Source organism: Gallus gallus, chromosome 2, assembly GCF_016699485.2.
Source record: "Gallus gallus isolate bGalGal1 chromosome 2, bGalGal1.mat.broiler.GRCg7b, whole genome shotgun sequence".
NCBI classification, from domain to species: domain Eukaryota; kingdom Metazoa; phylum Chordata; class Aves; order Galliformes; family Phasianidae; genus Gallus; species Gallus gallus.
In genome coordinates this window covers 46,439,299-46,456,328 of record NC_052533.1, presented here as the reverse complement: position 1 = coordinate 46,456,328, position 17,030 = coordinate 46,439,299, and the positions used below count along the sequence as shown (strand labels likewise).

General features: G+C 39.9%; 1 protein-coding gene across 29 annotated transcripts in view; it reads right to left on the bottom strand.

Moving 5' to 3' along the window:
• ELMO1 (engulfment and cell motility 1) overlaps positions 1–17,030 on the bottom strand; it is a 300,794-nt gene that overhangs the window by 105,497 nt on the left and 178,267 nt on the right. The window lies entirely within an intron of this gene.

Here is a 17,030-nt window from a genome sequence, read left to right as displayed (position 1 = left end):
GGTTGTTGTGGTCAAATAATATTAGATCAATGTACTGAAATATGAAGCTCTGCTGACACAGCTGATTAGCTACCATACTGTATGTGGACATACCACAGAGGTAAACAGAGAAATCTAGATAGACATATGGATGAAAATATAACCAATTAAATTTGTTCTTTGAAAATATCTGGAAACAAAATAAATGGATCTTATGTCATCTGTCCCTTATGTGAGATGGGCAAAGAAAAAAAAAAACGCAAACACACACAAAACATTTATAAAAATCAAATGCAGGCTTTAAGGAAGGCAAAATAAAAGAATACTATAATGATGATTCTAGGAAGGAAGAGTTTACTTTGATAAGACTGCTATGAATCTCCTTGAGTGAAGAATGTATTTTCAAAAACTAAGGGTAGAGCTGAAGTAACACTGAACATGGGGCCTCTCTGAGAACCTGGGAACAAAAGGAGCTTTAGCCAAGGGCAGAAGAGGATCTTTAAACCCTGCCATGGCTTGGAGGGCCACCTCAGTAGGCTGCACATTTATCTTCCTTAAGAAGAACAGTCAAGTTGACTCAGTTCTTTATCATGTACCCTGTTCTCAAATCTCTCAGTTTCGTCTCTCAGTTTTCCATCCAGTACTCTTCTGGTCTTTTTCAGTAGCCACTCACATGCCCATACAGCAGCATCTTCCCTTCCTTCAGGATCAAACAGCCATAGCTTAGGTATGTTTCATCCTCTTCAAGAATGGTAGTAGCATTGTGATAAAATACCCTTTTCCTTGAAGCATCATTACATGCTATTTTCTTCCTCTCAGTGAAACCAGAGAAATTAGAATGAAGAGAATGTGAATGGTACAGGCAGGCTAACTCCTTGTATGAGCTTCCAGCTCTTGGTCTTAGTACCTTCTTTTAGCCACAAAAGTACCCTTCCAACACGTTTAGTAACTTCTGCCGTGTTAGTAGCTGCTACAAACACCAAAGGAACACCAGATGTGCTTACAATCACCTGAAGCCTCCAAGAAATATGGTTTCTGATCTTTCTCAAGATGCAATATTCCAGTTACAAAGCAAATCTCTGAAGCTTAATTGTACATTCGAGGCTTAATTGTAACACCAGATTTACTAAGATCTAATCAAATCCTCAGCTACGTAGCGAAGATGAGAGTTAATTTTGGAGCGTAGGTTTCATTCTAATCAAATAAACGCCATTTACTTAAAAGGATGTGCTGACAAGGAGGAATTAGTCAAAGCAGAGACCTATATTTATGAGGCAGTGCTCAATCGCTTTAAAACACCTCAGGCATGATTTTCAGAGCACCTTCAGTTTCCATTCATTCAGCAAGAGCTGCAAGGGCTCAGCACTTCCAATAATCAGACCTTCAGCCTGTAATAATGTTAGAGACACAACAGAACAGATTCTCAGAGGGCACTTGTCTCTAAGTCATGAAATACTATAATGATGAGAAGAAATAAAATAACACCAAGCAAATGAATGTAGCCTGTATTGTCACTGTAAATCACAGTGTGAAACAAGGCAATAACCCCAGTGCACACTGGCCTTTCTGGTCTTCCTCTGAGTGAAAAACATCCATAATTGATTTCAAAGGCAGCTTTTTGTATATTTCAAAAACTCTAGCCCAAGTAATTTAATTCAGTTGGAACATCATAAATGAAGCACATCAGCAATCTTTATATTAGAGCTGCAGGTCTATATGCAGGTCTATAGGCTGCAGGTCTGGTCTATGTTCTGCTCAGTTTCTAAACATCTAATGAGAGGAACCATGACCCAACACCTTCTTTCTCCATTATTCAAGCAACATGAGGATGAAGAAAAGGAAAAACTGAGTTACCAGTGGTTTTCAGATCACAGTAAATACTGAGTCACAAATTCCACTGCCTCCAGCCCTAAGTCAACATCTCTGCTGTCAGGGTATTGCCTCTCTCCACAGAGTGGGCAGATTTAGAAGCTGCTCAGTTGTCAAAACTTCTTGGATTTGTTTTTTTCACTAACTTGCAGTTTGACTAATTGTAAACAGAAACAGAGATCAAGCATTAGAATAATTTGGAGACCTTTCACAAAAGAGCTGCATGAAAATTTTCTGGCCTTAAGCCCAGTAAGTACACTGTAACCTTCATTTTCACAAGCAGGAAGTAGCCACATTTGTAAGCAACGCAAAAACATACATATGGCTGCAACACAGGGACACAAATCATCATGATTATTTAATAACATCATCAAGTTTTAATTATACCTCCATGAGATCACCTTTTAAAGGCAAGGCAAGTCACAGAAGAAAGCTCCAGCCTACATAAATCAGATGAAGATCTTGTTGATTTTACTTTCTCGGCACTGTTCTTGAAGCTGTAGATCAATGTGTCACCTATCAGGATTTAAGTAGTCCTTCAAGCTTCTAGCTGATCTATAGCTGTGACTTTGAGGAAGAAGCTTAGTTCATTTCTCAGCATAAATTGCAGTGGCAAAAAAAAAAGAAGAGGGGAGAGGAGGGGAGGGGAGGGGAGGGGAGGGGAGGGGAGGGGAGGGGAGGGGAGGGAAGGGAAGGGAAGGGAAGGGAAGGGAAGGAGCGGAGCTAATGTCTATCTGGGAGTTTATGTGGTTACTTCAATGCATACTTTTAGTGTTTCTCTGAAACAATTACTAAATTACGAGAAAGGCATTCAAGCATCCCTGACTGTTCAAACAGTAAATGGATACAATATGTTGGGTTGCTCTTCCGTTGATTAGTACAGAAAATAGAAAATAGGAAAACAAATTGAGAAAGAAGAGTTTTTTTTCTTCATTTTTCACTCTGTATCTGAATGCTCTTTCCCATAAGAAACAACACCATCAGGGACAAATTTCTTCTAGCACTGTCAAGAGCAGTTATTTGCATATTTGCATAAGCCTGTCTTGGAAGGGCACAAGTGCACTCTGATGTTGCAATAACTGTTTGACTTGGAGTACAACAGAGATTTAAATGTCAGTGTTGCTGTGGTGAATGTAATACAGACAATACGTATTTCTGCCTGCAAGACAGACTCCAGGAAATGCTAAGAGAACCACAGACATCAGGCTGAGGTGTCACCTCTCACAGCTCAAACCAGTAAGAATCCAAGGCAACTGGTGCTGATGTTGCCCTTACAGCTGGAAGTCACACTTTTTCTGCTTAAACACTCAAACAGATTGGAGAGTATGGTGCTTTTACATCTTTTCCTTCACCTTAAGAAATGAACTATAAGCAATTTCCACTTGGAAGAGGGAAAATTCTGAGTACAACTTTTTTCTCCTTTGATTTATTTTGCACAATACTTGGAAGTAGCACTGAGATGATCCTTCTTTCCCCTTGAAACTGCAACAACAGACAAGCACACAGTGCTACCCGTTATTTTCAAAATGCATCCATGGTGCCAGGGGGAACAAGTTTGGGGCAATTTAAGTAGTCTTTTTCCAGAAAGAAGGAATCTTTAAGATTTTTGTCCTCTTGTAAAGAGATAATACATAAGACATCTCAAGAAGACATGGGAAGACTCAGAAGATGATCGGCCTTCATATTTTTCAAGAATCTAAATGTTGACGCCAAGAGTTTTTCTTTTCGTGGCAAAATCTTGACTTCACTGTTTGCACTACAGAAGAAACAAGTAAAAAGCACTGATATTCTGCTGTACTAAATAAAATACCATCTCACAGGCCAAATAAAGATAATTTTGTCTGTAGAAGGCAATACAGTAGGTATAAATGTGCATGTCTACAGAGTTATGCTCAAATAAAAATACTGAAAACTAGGTGAAGTCTAACACTAGAGCCTGGGTTCTGCTATATACATCAAAACAAGGATCCTAGAAACCCTTGCAAAGCCTTGGCCATTAAACAACTGCATGACATAATGAATGACCAAACCCTTGAACACAAGAGCCAAACTTGCATTTTACACACAGCTCGTGTTGCTGCTAAGAATGAAGAGACAATAGAAGTTATACAGGCATATTTTAGCCAACAATTACAGTACATGCTTATATTAAGTGTTCTAGAGAGACTTCTTTGATTAATAATTATGAAATACAGGAAGAAAAAGGTTTAATGCTTTATAAACTCCACAGTCTACTTCCTCTTCTATGCATAAAATTAGTTTCCCCACAGATCAACAATTCAGTAGTTTTTTCACTCTTCTGTAAATTTAAGGCTTGGATCCATCACATTGGGAATGTACGTCAAAGACAATTTACTAATCACAAATGAAAAGCCTCATTGTGGATGTCAGCTATGTACAATTGGCCTACAACACACAAGCAGAACAGATATTGCTTAGTAGATGATGAAAGTGATAACGTTGCTGTGTATTCTCAAATATTTGAAGACCAGGTGAACAGCTTAAATCAATCAAATAATGTAGTTAGCCATGTATGTTTATAACTTAAAAACATGCATGTATACTAGCCACATAAATATGGCCCCCTAGCATTAATCTTGCCACATGTAAAGGGACAGACAGACCATCTGTTAAGAAGCAAGCTCTGCAATGGTGGTGGTATTAACAGATCCTTCATACCACAAAACTCATCAAGCAAAGCATGCCAAAATGCATTTGAGATGAGGGAAGCAGAGCCGCAGAGTCTTGGGAAAGCAGTTTGCAAAGCTTCAATGAGAGAGGGGCTCGGAAACACTTCCCTGACTGAAAAATACCTGGAATTTGTGTGATCAACTCTCCATACGGATCTATGTTTCCATTACCAAGCTGCTGTTTAATTCTGAGTGACTCATTTATCCCTGCTGCTTTTTGTCCCTGATTTCACAAAATGGAGTTGCTAATATTTGATAGGGAAGGAAGGGAGTTGCTGAGAGATCCACTGCAGTTTCTAAAATGCAGCAAGATACATAAATGAATGGTGCAATATGGACTTTGGAAATATAATCTCCACTGGCCTCCTCTGGGATTATTATTTGCAATAACAGGAGACAATCAAAGAGTAACTAATTCTCACTAGCTCTCCCAGGAGAAAGAGCACTGCAATTTCTGCTTCTCCCTGAAGATGAGATAAAGTAAAAATAAGTACAGCCATGACCATTTTTATATATACGCAATCAAAAATTCTCTCAGCAATACATACAGCGCATAAGAAAACGTTCATCTAGTACTGCAGAAATACTGCAATTGCCAAGTTCTTCACACCATTGATCCCTGTAGTCTGCTGGCAATAATTTGAAATATCTCTGGCCACCCTTCTGTAACTTGATAGGGAAGCAATGTGGTTTAAGGCAAGTCAGGCCACTAACAATGGCAGTGCAGTAATCGCAGAATCATAGCAGTGCAAAATATCCCACGTCGGAAGGAACCCACAAGAAAGAGCTCCTGGCTCCACAAAGGACCACCCAAAATTCAAACCCTATGTCTGAAAGTGTTGTCCAAATGCTTCTTGAACTCCAGCAGCTTGAGGCCATGACGACTGCCCTGGGCAGCCTCTGGTGCAGACCCTGTCCCTAACCCCCAGCTGCCCCTCCCCTGACACAGTTCCATGCCAATCCCTCAGGCCCTGTCACTGTCACAGAGAGCAGGGCTCAGTGCTGCCCCTGATCTCCATTTCTTTCTCTGGCCGTCTCAGGGTATTTTAGAAGTAGCACTGCTGAACAGTACAAATTTGGATGAAATAAATTTGGGTTATATCCCAGTTTGAACTCAGGGAATGGAAAGATAAATAAATCAGGATAAGAAGAGTTTATTTGTTTTAATATATTTGCAACATATCTTATTTTAGTCAGTTTAAGCTGTAGGATTAATCTAATGGACCTTTTTAATACTCACTGTTGTCTTCAGCAATTAGAAATCTTCTTTCGTGTATCTTGCTGTCTTTCAGTGCCAAATGGACAGCAACTAACTCCTTTCCTTCGCATTTTTCAGTCACTCTCCTCTCACCCATGCTTCACAAGAGATGATCCACAACTTCCTGAACACTGCCAGCAAGGAGCTGCCTGGAGGAGATTAGAGGTGGCTGCCCCTGCCCTGCAGGGAGACCTGAATGAGAGCCATCTGAGGAGCAGACCAGGTGCCCAGCCCATGCAGGGAGCAGCAACTGGGTAATACAGGAGCCTGCTGGCAGCACCAAAGGATGACAGCACAGAGACCCATGGGGCCCCTGCCACTCAAGCACCCTAACAAAACCACCACCTAAACCAGTGCTGCTCCAGCCCTGCCAGTCCCTGCTGCAGCAGCACAGAGGGAGATGTGCCAGCCTCTGGCTCCCTCCCTGCTGCCACCAAGCAGCAGCCAGGTCTCGGCTGCCACTTCTGCTCTTCCACCTCACACGGGACCCAGGTTTACAACCAGCCCTGCACAGCAGGAGCTTCCCCGGCACCCACAGGCAGCAGAGCGGCAGCTCCTCGGGCCCTCCTCACCTCATCTCTTGCAGCGGCCATGCTGGCAGCAGCCATGCTGGTACCACCTGATGGGCAGCCCCATCCTGCCCCAGTGGCACCTGCAGCGCTCGCTGGGCATGTGCAGAGGATGGGCCGGCACCCCAGGGTGGGACCCACTGCAGGCAGCAGGGATAGCAGCACCAGTTACAGTTCATAAGTTGAGCGGTCATAGGCAGATAGTTCTGGAAAGGTGTTAGAGTAATAAACCTTCTCCATTCTCAGGTCAATTTATTTAATTATCTATTTATTTATTTAATGGTGAAGTCTCAGATTAAATCCCTCTTTTGTCTCTCAAAAGAAAGTAGAAGACATGGTTTTAACATCAATCTCATGGCTTTCTGTAAGAATCCAGCTCTAGATTCTCAGCTCTAGAGATATACAAAGAAAGAATAACAACAACAAAATACTGTTAATTTCAAGAGACAGCTTCCCTTTTGAATTCTTTCAAGTGGCACTTCCTGATTCATACTGCTATCAAGCATGAGTTGTACTGTGGCAGTGTTGATCCCTCCCTATGGGAATCTTTTCAATGTATTAGTAAGTCTGAAGATCACATTAGAGATGGGACAAATTGCCAAAGCATGAGCTCTATCTTACTGACAGGCAAATGCATACTGCAGTTGCTTGGTATGCATATTTTAGGTCAAATTTTATCTTTGCTTTGGAGTTCACACATAGGAGAATGTTTCATGAATAGACTCATGAAAAAATGACTCGCAGGTCAATCCCTTACTGGAAGAATCAATTATTTATAAAATTATTTCTAGAACACCATACCTAAAACCTGGTATATTCACTGATGTATATATTTTTCTGAATGTGTGCAGGAATCATCGAAAAAGATGTCACTTTTTAAAATTTATTTATTTATATTTATTTTAGCAGGGAACAGTTGCTTATCACATTCTGCCCCTTCCCAGTATTAATAAATAAATAAACAAACAAACAAATAAAGGAAGAAAGATGTCCACATTCAATGATTATAATTAGTGAGAATCATCAGCATTCGGCTTTGAAATCTATCACGCAAAAAAACCTTGGTGATGGTTCTGGCCCTCATTTTTATCTTGTACAACCAATTTCGCATCACTCTGCCAGTTTATGGAGTAGTAATGATGCTACCAGTCATGGTATTCTTAGGGAACAGTGCAGTTTAGGATTGACTGTGATTCAAACTGAAGCCACTGGTCTTTTCTACTTTGAACTGAAAGAGTAAGATGCAAGCACCTAAGCTTTGAGACACAGTAAAATAATACAAAGAGCTAAGCTGCATTTGTTGAACTCAAAATCTATGTATTATTTAAGAGTTTTGTTTCGCCTGCATTGAAAAAAAAAAAAAAGAGGATAAGACACTGGACCGATGAACTGTGCAGGATGTGCCACAGTTTTCTCCAGAAGTAGGTGTGTGTATGTGAAAATGTCATCTCAGAATTCCTGACAAGGTTATCCAGAACCAATCAAAATCCATTTTTCAAATAAAAATTAAGAATTCAGTTTGTTTCCCATTTCCATTTCCCACAAAGAGGATACTACGGAGCTGGTTACCATGATACCCTCATTCCTGGAGAATACGAGAACCAGTGCAAACACACCCAAAAGGCCCCAAATTCGTTTGGTGTTCACAGCACTACAGTAGCATACACATCATTATTTGCAAAAGGGATGAGTTGACCATGCACTGTAGGGCAGAAGCGTCCCTTCTTACAAGCTAAGTAGCATCTTCAGAGTAGTAAAATAATCTAGGAATACATGGGTACAAGAGACCAGATGCATCCAGTGGTTTCCCTTACCTAATCGTATATTTAGCTGGAAGAGAAAGTATACAAAATTCCTAATACACAGTAAAACCACCAACTCCTCATAAAGATGTAAGGCAACAGCATTTCTCCGAACCAACAAGATTTCTCATTAGGAGAGCAATTGAGAGAAACTGGAAGAAAAGTACATATAAATGGCTTCTTACAGTCTGTTTGCCTTCCTTTTTCTAGGCTGAGAATAAATTCCACTAGGCAATGAAAAGCAAGGATTCCACAAAGCCTCAGGCCCGAGGAGACAACATAGATATCTACAGTACATGCAGCCCCAACCTCTTCATTGACTTAACCAGTTTTTCTTTGAAAGTGATTGCTGCATATCAGAAACATGCCTTCCCTCCCCAGGATATCACTAAATAAAGGATCAATTGTTTAAAAATTCCCCTCTCTCACTTTCCCAAATAAAAACAGTAGAATTCCCACTTCTGCAGTACAAGTCAGTAAAGCCTGTACTTACAGCTACCAACAGATACGGCTGCTCACAGTTGGCATCTCTGCTACATCCATAGGGAGGAGGTTCAAGAATGAGGTCCAAGCAGACTCATCCTGTTACAACCAGAGCTGATGGCAAACAACTGAATGAGACCAATGCAGCAGTAGTGTCCACATACTGGGCTGATTTCATAAAAATACTTCTTTTTGCAACTATCTGTAAATACAGAGACTTCTGCTTACAATGGATCTGAAGACCAAACACTGTCGTTCAGAAATGTAAACAGAAAGCCAAAGTGCAAGGAGAGAAAAGTCACTAAAATGCTTCTTATACACAACAAGGAACTGAAAAAGATTGCAGAGAATCAGTGTTGTGCTGATAAGAGTTCTCCATCTCTTTCCGAAGAAGTCTATTTTTATTTGTGGTAAAACAGGTGCTAGATACAAATAGCTCTGAATTGCCACTACGATACGTCACAGCACTCTCCTGGCCAAGCAGGAAAGCACTCGAATTCCTTCTTCTCTCCTCTTCTAATCCCAGCATAAAAATGCAGTGATCAATAACAGTAAGAAAACGTGCTTTTGAAATCTGATGGATAAACAAGAGCATTGTTATCAGAGGTGAGGGAGCACTTAATCTGCATTAATCATGCGCTTCTAGGAGAAAACTGTGAGAAATGGTATGAAAAACAAGGGCTTATATTTGTCACACCGAAAAAAGAATGTCTTCTGTGAGAAAGAGACATAGATATGCAAAAATAGATCTGCACTTATGCTCCAGTGTATCTACAGCATCTCTCAATATTAAAGAATGTTAACAAATCAACATGATAGATTTGCTTAGGGACTAAGAAATATTTACGGTCACTTCTGGTAAGAATACAGAACAGAAAGGTATTGCACATATAAAGCAGAAACTACAGAGGGGTGTTTATAAAGTAGGCATAGTTTGCAAAACATCTTACAAGGGCTGACACCATTGCTCTGTCAGGTTCCTCTATACAAGGCAATGATGGCTACATGAAGGCTTAAAAACATTTTAAAAAGCATTTCTGACAATTTCTAAGCCCGTGGACTGTCTGTCTACTTGTGGGCTCATTGCCACAAACAGATGCATTTACAGAAGGCCAACTAAGCTCCAACTTATTGAGGGAAGCACCTTATCACATCACCTGTTAAATGTTGATACCCTGGTCCTTACCCTGTAAGAGCCTCTCTCTCCTAAGCTCTCAAAGAAACTAGCCTATCCATATCTCCAGACAAATCGAGAAGAATGACAGTAACAATGGGGGAGGTAGATATTCTCAGCATTCATAAAGAACAGCATGAAGGCAGTCACAATGTATAACCTCTCTTTTTAGTCCTACAGTACTCACTGGCAAAGTTTATTCCTAAATGCTGTACTCTTTCTGCTAACTATTACATCTCCACAGACCCAGATCAGCGAGGGCTGGAGACAGAAATGCCCATGTGCTGAAGCAGGCACCTGTCCTGCCTTCACTTGTGCATCTCCTTGCTGTCCCTGCGGGCAGCATCCTGAGGGAGTATCTTTCACGGCAGGACTGCTGATGTTTCACTTCTTACTCTGACTTCTCCTGAAGGGATTCCTGCTAAAATGATCGCTCTTACCACTAATTACCCATTTTCTTTGTTTGAGAAGCTACATAGACTGCACTACAGGTTGTACAGCTCATGCCTCTCCAAAGACCTTCTCCGAGATACTTCATTGAGAAGATAACTCTGGTTGCTATTTGAAATACAAACCATGCTGTTTTGATTCACAAGAGAGAATTTGTCACTGAAAATTAATTCTGCTCTAAATAGGCTGGCTAGGGCTCTATCTGTAAGCAAAATTTAAAGGAGCCTGTGAAAATCTTCAGGAAAACATTGCAAACATCAACCTGGTAAGACTACAATTTTTGTTGTTGTTGTAGTTGTTATGTCCCTAAAGAGCTACCTAAGTTGCTTCCATTCCTCCTTCCCTCACATGGACCTCTTCATTAAAATAAAAAAGTTTAAAATGGCAACGTAAAAAAGATATGTGGTCACTGTGCAAGACAACTACTTTGAAAAACACTGTTTTTCCCCTCTGGTATTTGATCTTGCAAGTGAGCAACAGCAGGAGAACTGCAAGGAAGAAAAATAAATGAGCAGATGGAGAAGGCAACAAATAAGCAGGCAAGCCAGGAAGGAAGAGAACACATTTTCCTGGTATTCAGTCATTCTTCTATTATAAATAAGAGGTTACAACTGCACTGCCCATGCAGAGCTGGCACAGACCAGCCACAAGCTCTCTGTATCACAGTCAGAGGTGTTGGTACATGTGCTATACCTCCTTTGGTGCACTTTCATGACAAGCTGTTATGCTACCTCCAACACCTGCATGGTGGGCTATAAGGTAGGCTGCCTGACACCCTGCCTAGCCAGTCAGGCCAGCTACCAAAATGCAAAGCTGGGGGAGGAAAAATGATCGCTTATCTAGTAAACAAGTAAACCAGCTAAACTTAAGCTACTCCTCTGCCATCTCAGAAAAGGCAATCAAAGTACTCTGAATTACTCCATTTGCTTTGAATCAAACCTGGCTATACTCAAAATGCCAAACACGGTGAAAGAATGAGACATGGGGAAAGACAACATAAGTATCAGTACAAAGAAAAAAAGATTGCTGTGATTAAGGTGAGGGAATTGCACTGTATCACACATCCTTGAGCAACAGCAACTCATCTTTCATGACAGATCTAGTTCTGAACTGTGCTGAAATTAAATTGTTTGCACAAGTTCCAGTAGATGCACACCTACAACCTCTCCTCGACTTAAAAAATATATGCAGCACAACTACTACTCCAACCCTATTTTGTACTTCACCTTACCAATATTATCTCTCCTCCCTTGCCTTCTACATCCCCAAAGATTTTGTACTTCCCTTAAAATGTATCAATGGTTGGACTCGATGATCTTGAAGATCTTGAAGGAAAAGAGGAAAACAACCACTGGATACCCATTTGCTCAAGAAAATCGTGTGCAATTCCTCCAGGCTGATGAAATCCTAAGAGTGCTAAGTGAGGCTGCAACTGTCAAGTGCTGCTACTGCATACATTTTCAAAGAACTCAGAGAGAACTGGTGGGGGTACATCTCCTGGTCTGTAGCCCATCTGCTATTCCATTCCAAGTCTTTCACTGCACCAGCAGTGTTAGGTGAGGCAGCGACAATCTAGAGGTGTGTAGGGAAACATAAACCTGCCTCTCCACATGAACTCAGTCACCACTGGAAGCCAGTTGGTCTTACTGAGGTGAAGATCATTAACTCTGAAAACTGCATCTTTCTGTCTAGCTACAACTGCCAAAATTGCCTTCTTCCTCCACAACATGTCTTAATTTGTAAATTATGTTTGTAACTATCTGGACTATATTCCTAAAAATAAAACTGCTGAAGCATACTCTTGTAACATAGATCAAATGGAATAACTAAAAGAAAAAAAAAAAGGAAAAACAGTCATGTGGTAGGAAGCAAGCTGCTCAGAAAACATTGCACCTCAATGCTTGATTGTGTATATATTGGAGATCATCACCATAATGCACTGTGTAAGTGCCAAACATCTTCAAGTGGCCTTGTGAACATTAATCAATCTCCAGAAAAGCGTAAGTCAACATTAATTCTTCAGATGTCAAACTTAACCTCTTGAAAGGCACACAAAAAATCAAGTAATTAGCCCACAGGTTTAGCAACAAGATAAACAATTTAAACAACACATTTCCAAGTGGCATGTTCAATTAATAAGCTATTCCAGTGAAGTTTTCACTTCATTCACTAATATAAATGTGACTGTTTGATACAGCAGCTACCAGAGCATAGTTTCAGACAGGTAAAACTGCTATAATCAAAAACTGTATTTTAGAAATGTTTAATTAGACTGTAACATCACTCTGCTTTAATTTATTTATCTTCTTTATAGGCTGAAACATAAAATCAGCAATCCAGTCATACTAAGGTAAAAAATGTTAAAATGTATTTTAGTCTGGGAATCATTGCTATTGCTTAAATGTGTTTTGAAGAGAGCAAGCATTAGAAGTTATTGCCCTTCTATATCCTGGGGCATTAGCATTCAGTGTTAAGACATAATTCATTATAACACCAAGCCTTTTAGATTATAAAGAAGCTTAGAGAATCACCTAGTTCAAGAAATGAAGGAGTGCGGGTTTTCTTCTTGTTATGCCTGGCATAAAAGACCTTGAGGATAAATGAAGTGAATGTGGGGAAGACTGGGAAAGAGGCCCAGAAAATGCTTTAAGACTCACAGAGGTCACATCTTTGTAAACGATCAGAATTACTTTAATAAGGAGGAAATGTGTTCCAAAGCAGAACATCCCTGGTCTTAATAAATGCACAGTATTCCCCTGTAGCTTGTTCCACTACTTATCTAGTCTAAGGCTTTGTTGTCACTGTTATTTGATATATCTTTTCTTTCTTTCTTTTTTTTTTTTTTTTAATAGTAAATCTGTTATTTGTTTTGTCCTTGTTGACTACAGGAACTGAATAAAGTAATTTTTACATCATGCCTTGAGGCTTTTGAAGACAGTTTTATCTTTTCTATCACTTTATTACACCCTGACCATGAGTAATTGGTTAAATTTTTCCTTGAGAGTCTTTATTTTCCCAAGCGTATTATTACTCACACCAGAAATATGTCTGTATGCATGAAGATCACAGAATAGTGACTTATAAAGATGAAAACAGTGATTTCTCAGTACCAAAAAAAAAAAAAAAAAAAAAAAAAAAAATACAGCCAGAAACCTTTCAGCTGAAATTTCTCTGTTGGACTATGGCTGTTTTAGAAAATGGAACTAAGCTAAGCTGCTTAGAAATTCTCTTCTACTATTCCCATTGCAGACAGTAGGAAATTTTAGGCAGGAAAAAATAAAAACTATCTCAGAGAAGACTTCTCTTTGCTCCTGCATTCAAATTTAAAATTAGTTTTCAAAATTTAGGATTATTGCTTGACTGTTTTTTTTACAAGGCATTATCCCAGTCATGTCTCAAGAGACATTGCATAAGAGCCAAGTGTAATACCTTGCTTTTGTTCATAGAATCATAGAATCACAAGGTTGGAAAGGACCTACAAGGCCACCTAGTCCAACCGTCCTCCCATTACCATTACTACCACAAGCCACTAAACCATCTTGTTGTTCCTCATCCAGACACCTCTTGAACACTGCCAGGAATGGCGACTCCACTACCTCTCTGGGCAGGCCATTCCAGTGCATGACCACTCTCTGAGAGAAAAAGTTTTCCTTATGTGTTGTTGAAATAAACTGGTTCATAGCACAACTTAAACAATATCAATTCATTGCAAAAGCCATCATCATGCCCTCAGAAACCATTCTTCAATTCTCTCTTGAATGAATCTGATCAGTCTTGACATCTGTATGTACACATTATTTGCATCTGTTTACAAATCGTAAAATAATCCATCTTGAAAAAGAAATTGTTTGCCAATCTGCTGTGACAAGTTACAGAACTAACCTTTCCAAAGAATTCAACAAGAAACAATTGAGATTTCAAACGCTTTTTGGGATAAATGGTTTAATTTCTCCACCACCAATAGGAAAGATTAGAAATGCTGGTTACAAGATCACTAAGGCCAACGGAGCCTCAGATTGGTTTTATGAGAAAAATAAAACATGAATTCCTACCCATTACACCTTGAGAAAACCAGCAGAAGCTTTTGTTATGGCAGATTAAAATTCAGCAGCAAGAAATTTTCCCCAGCAAGGAATCAAAGAGAGTCTAAATTGACGCCATTCAGAACATGACTTTTTTTCCCCAAACTGAATTCCAGCTTGGTTCATTATTGAGAAACTTCTGCTGAGCACAGACAGGTGCTGAATTTGGAAGTTTATTGACATTAGCAGCTCAGAGTAATAAATCACCTGAAAATGGATCCCACCCTGTCTCCATTTGGGATGTACTGAATGGGAAGAACTACAACCCAGTCAGTGCCAGCTTCTCTCTCCCGCTGGCGGTAACCACTAGCTAACAGCTCCTTATGGGCACTGGCAAGACATAGCTCTGACTTCTTTCCTACAAAGAATAATATTGTTTTTTCTAGAAAAATGACCTGTGAGCTGTACCTGTGTTGGTAACCCTGGGGGCATGTCTCATAGCGTGTACCTGCCTTCTGCAAGGCACATGTATCTATTAAAAAGTTCAGAATGCCAGAGGTCTTCACAAGCTGGATCACTGCTCAAGCTGTATGCTCCCATGCTCATCCAAACCAGGCAGCACCACTGTCTGAGCAGATGAGGGGTTTCTGTCACCTCTCAGCTTAAGGAATAAAACCACGCAGGTGACCACAAGTCTCCAGATTGTCCCCAGAACGTGCCTGCAGGCCTGGCACATGCTTCGCTCGCAGCCTATGGAGCTTGCCCTTTACACACGGGCAGTGAGCCTCTCACATCTTGCCAAGAGTTCAAACCAAATGTTTAAAGGTGCTTAAATGTGGAAACAACCACAGCTCCACTGAATGTTCACAAAACTTGGTCTTACAGATGCTTAAGTTTTCACAGCTACCCATGTGAAGACATCTATTTATGCGTTAAACTTCTACACAAGCCTCAGGAGATTCTGCTTTACATTAAGTATCTCCTTTTACCATGTGCCACTACCAGGGCTTTCACAAGAGCTGGTGGTACTGCACATGAGTGCAAACACTGGATGGCTCTAACAGGATGAAAATAACAGCAGAAAAGAAGCTTTATCTGAAGTAAAACAAGATATACGGGATTGCCTGTGCTCAACACAGAGGAAAGGAATGGCTAATCCCCATCTCATGAATCCCTTTCTCCATGTCCTACATGGAGCCTAGCATGTAGGGTCAGATTTTAATACATTTGTTGTGTGAGGATGTTTCGAGAATAGGAAAGCAAACAGAAGGCTTATACCTTAAAAAAAAAAAAAAAAAAAGAAAAAAAAAAGGAGGAAAAAAAGGAAGTTAGCAGGCAGAAAGGTGAAATTGGTTATTGTCAGAGCTATTCTCAAAGCCGGCAAAGCTTTGGAACACATTTTGAAAGAAAGTAAATAAAAGAACACTGAGGTGGACAGAGATTGTAATAAATATTGCACAGGTGTACTAAGAAGAGATCAAGTCTGACTCATCTAATCTTCTTTGACAAAATAACTATTGTTTCTCAGGACTGAAATGTGGTGGACTTTATCTGTGCTGCAGACAGATTAGTTCTCCTGCACCTGACTAGCTTCAAAAAAATATTTTGATATAACACTCCGTGCCTGACAGAAAATCATTAGTTCATCTGGAGAAAGTGGGATTTGATACAAGAACTGGTGAGGTGGGTGAGATGCTGGCCAAATACGGAAATGACAGAAATAAAAAGGAAGGGGGGGAAGTCATCAAGCAAGGAGCTGTATTATTGGGATTTCTCCAATGTTAGTTTTGAACTCTTTTTTAAACATACTTTCATTATAAACATTGACACAAAATGTAGGAGTATCTCCACAAAATTTGCTGCAGCTCAAAGCTGGTGGCACTGCTGATTTTATCAGTCTGCCATAACGGGAGAACTTAAAGACCCATAGAAATTGGGACTGTACAAAACTGAACAGAAACAAGTGAAAGATTTTGAGTGACAAAAAGGATTTCTGCCATAACTCTGAGACTCACCAGTTACAAAAAACAGCAGAGAAAAAGCACCTTGTACACAGATCCATAGCCCTGACAAAAATCCCAAGAAGACCAATGTTAATCCTAAAATGTACTGTTGAGAAATTTCTAATACAGGTAGTAAAGTAGCAGTACCACAATATGAGGCACAGATAGAATAATGCCTCCCATTCTGGTCACCTGTACACGTGATAAAGTACTCAGTTGAAAACAAAGTGCAAGGAAGGGTTCTTAGAACTGTCAGCAAATAGAGAAGAATATCTGAATGGGCTGAAACGACTCTCATTTGATCAAGCAGGATAAAGGCTGAAATGAAATAATATCAATTTATGGGAGAGGTGAGAGCAGCAGAAAGAAGAGAGCTATTAAAACATAGAACAAAGCTGGCACAAAGATAAACAGGTTGAAAATCATGCTGAATATATTGAGCTGGAAATTAATAGGTTTCCAATCCTTGCACACATGAGAAGAGCAGTAATTAGTATAACGACTGAGCTCAATAAATCCATGAATGGGAATAGATGATATGGCTACCTGCAAAGGCCAATGATCCAGTTTAAGTCCTCATTTTCAGCTCTGCAGTTGCACTGTTCTCTGCATTTAGATCATTAAGCCTAGGCTAGCTTCCCTATAGTGACTTGCTGCTGTGTGGAACTACTACTTCTTTTATTTTAATCTTAAGTTGAATAATATTCATTTATTGAAAATACAATAAGAAA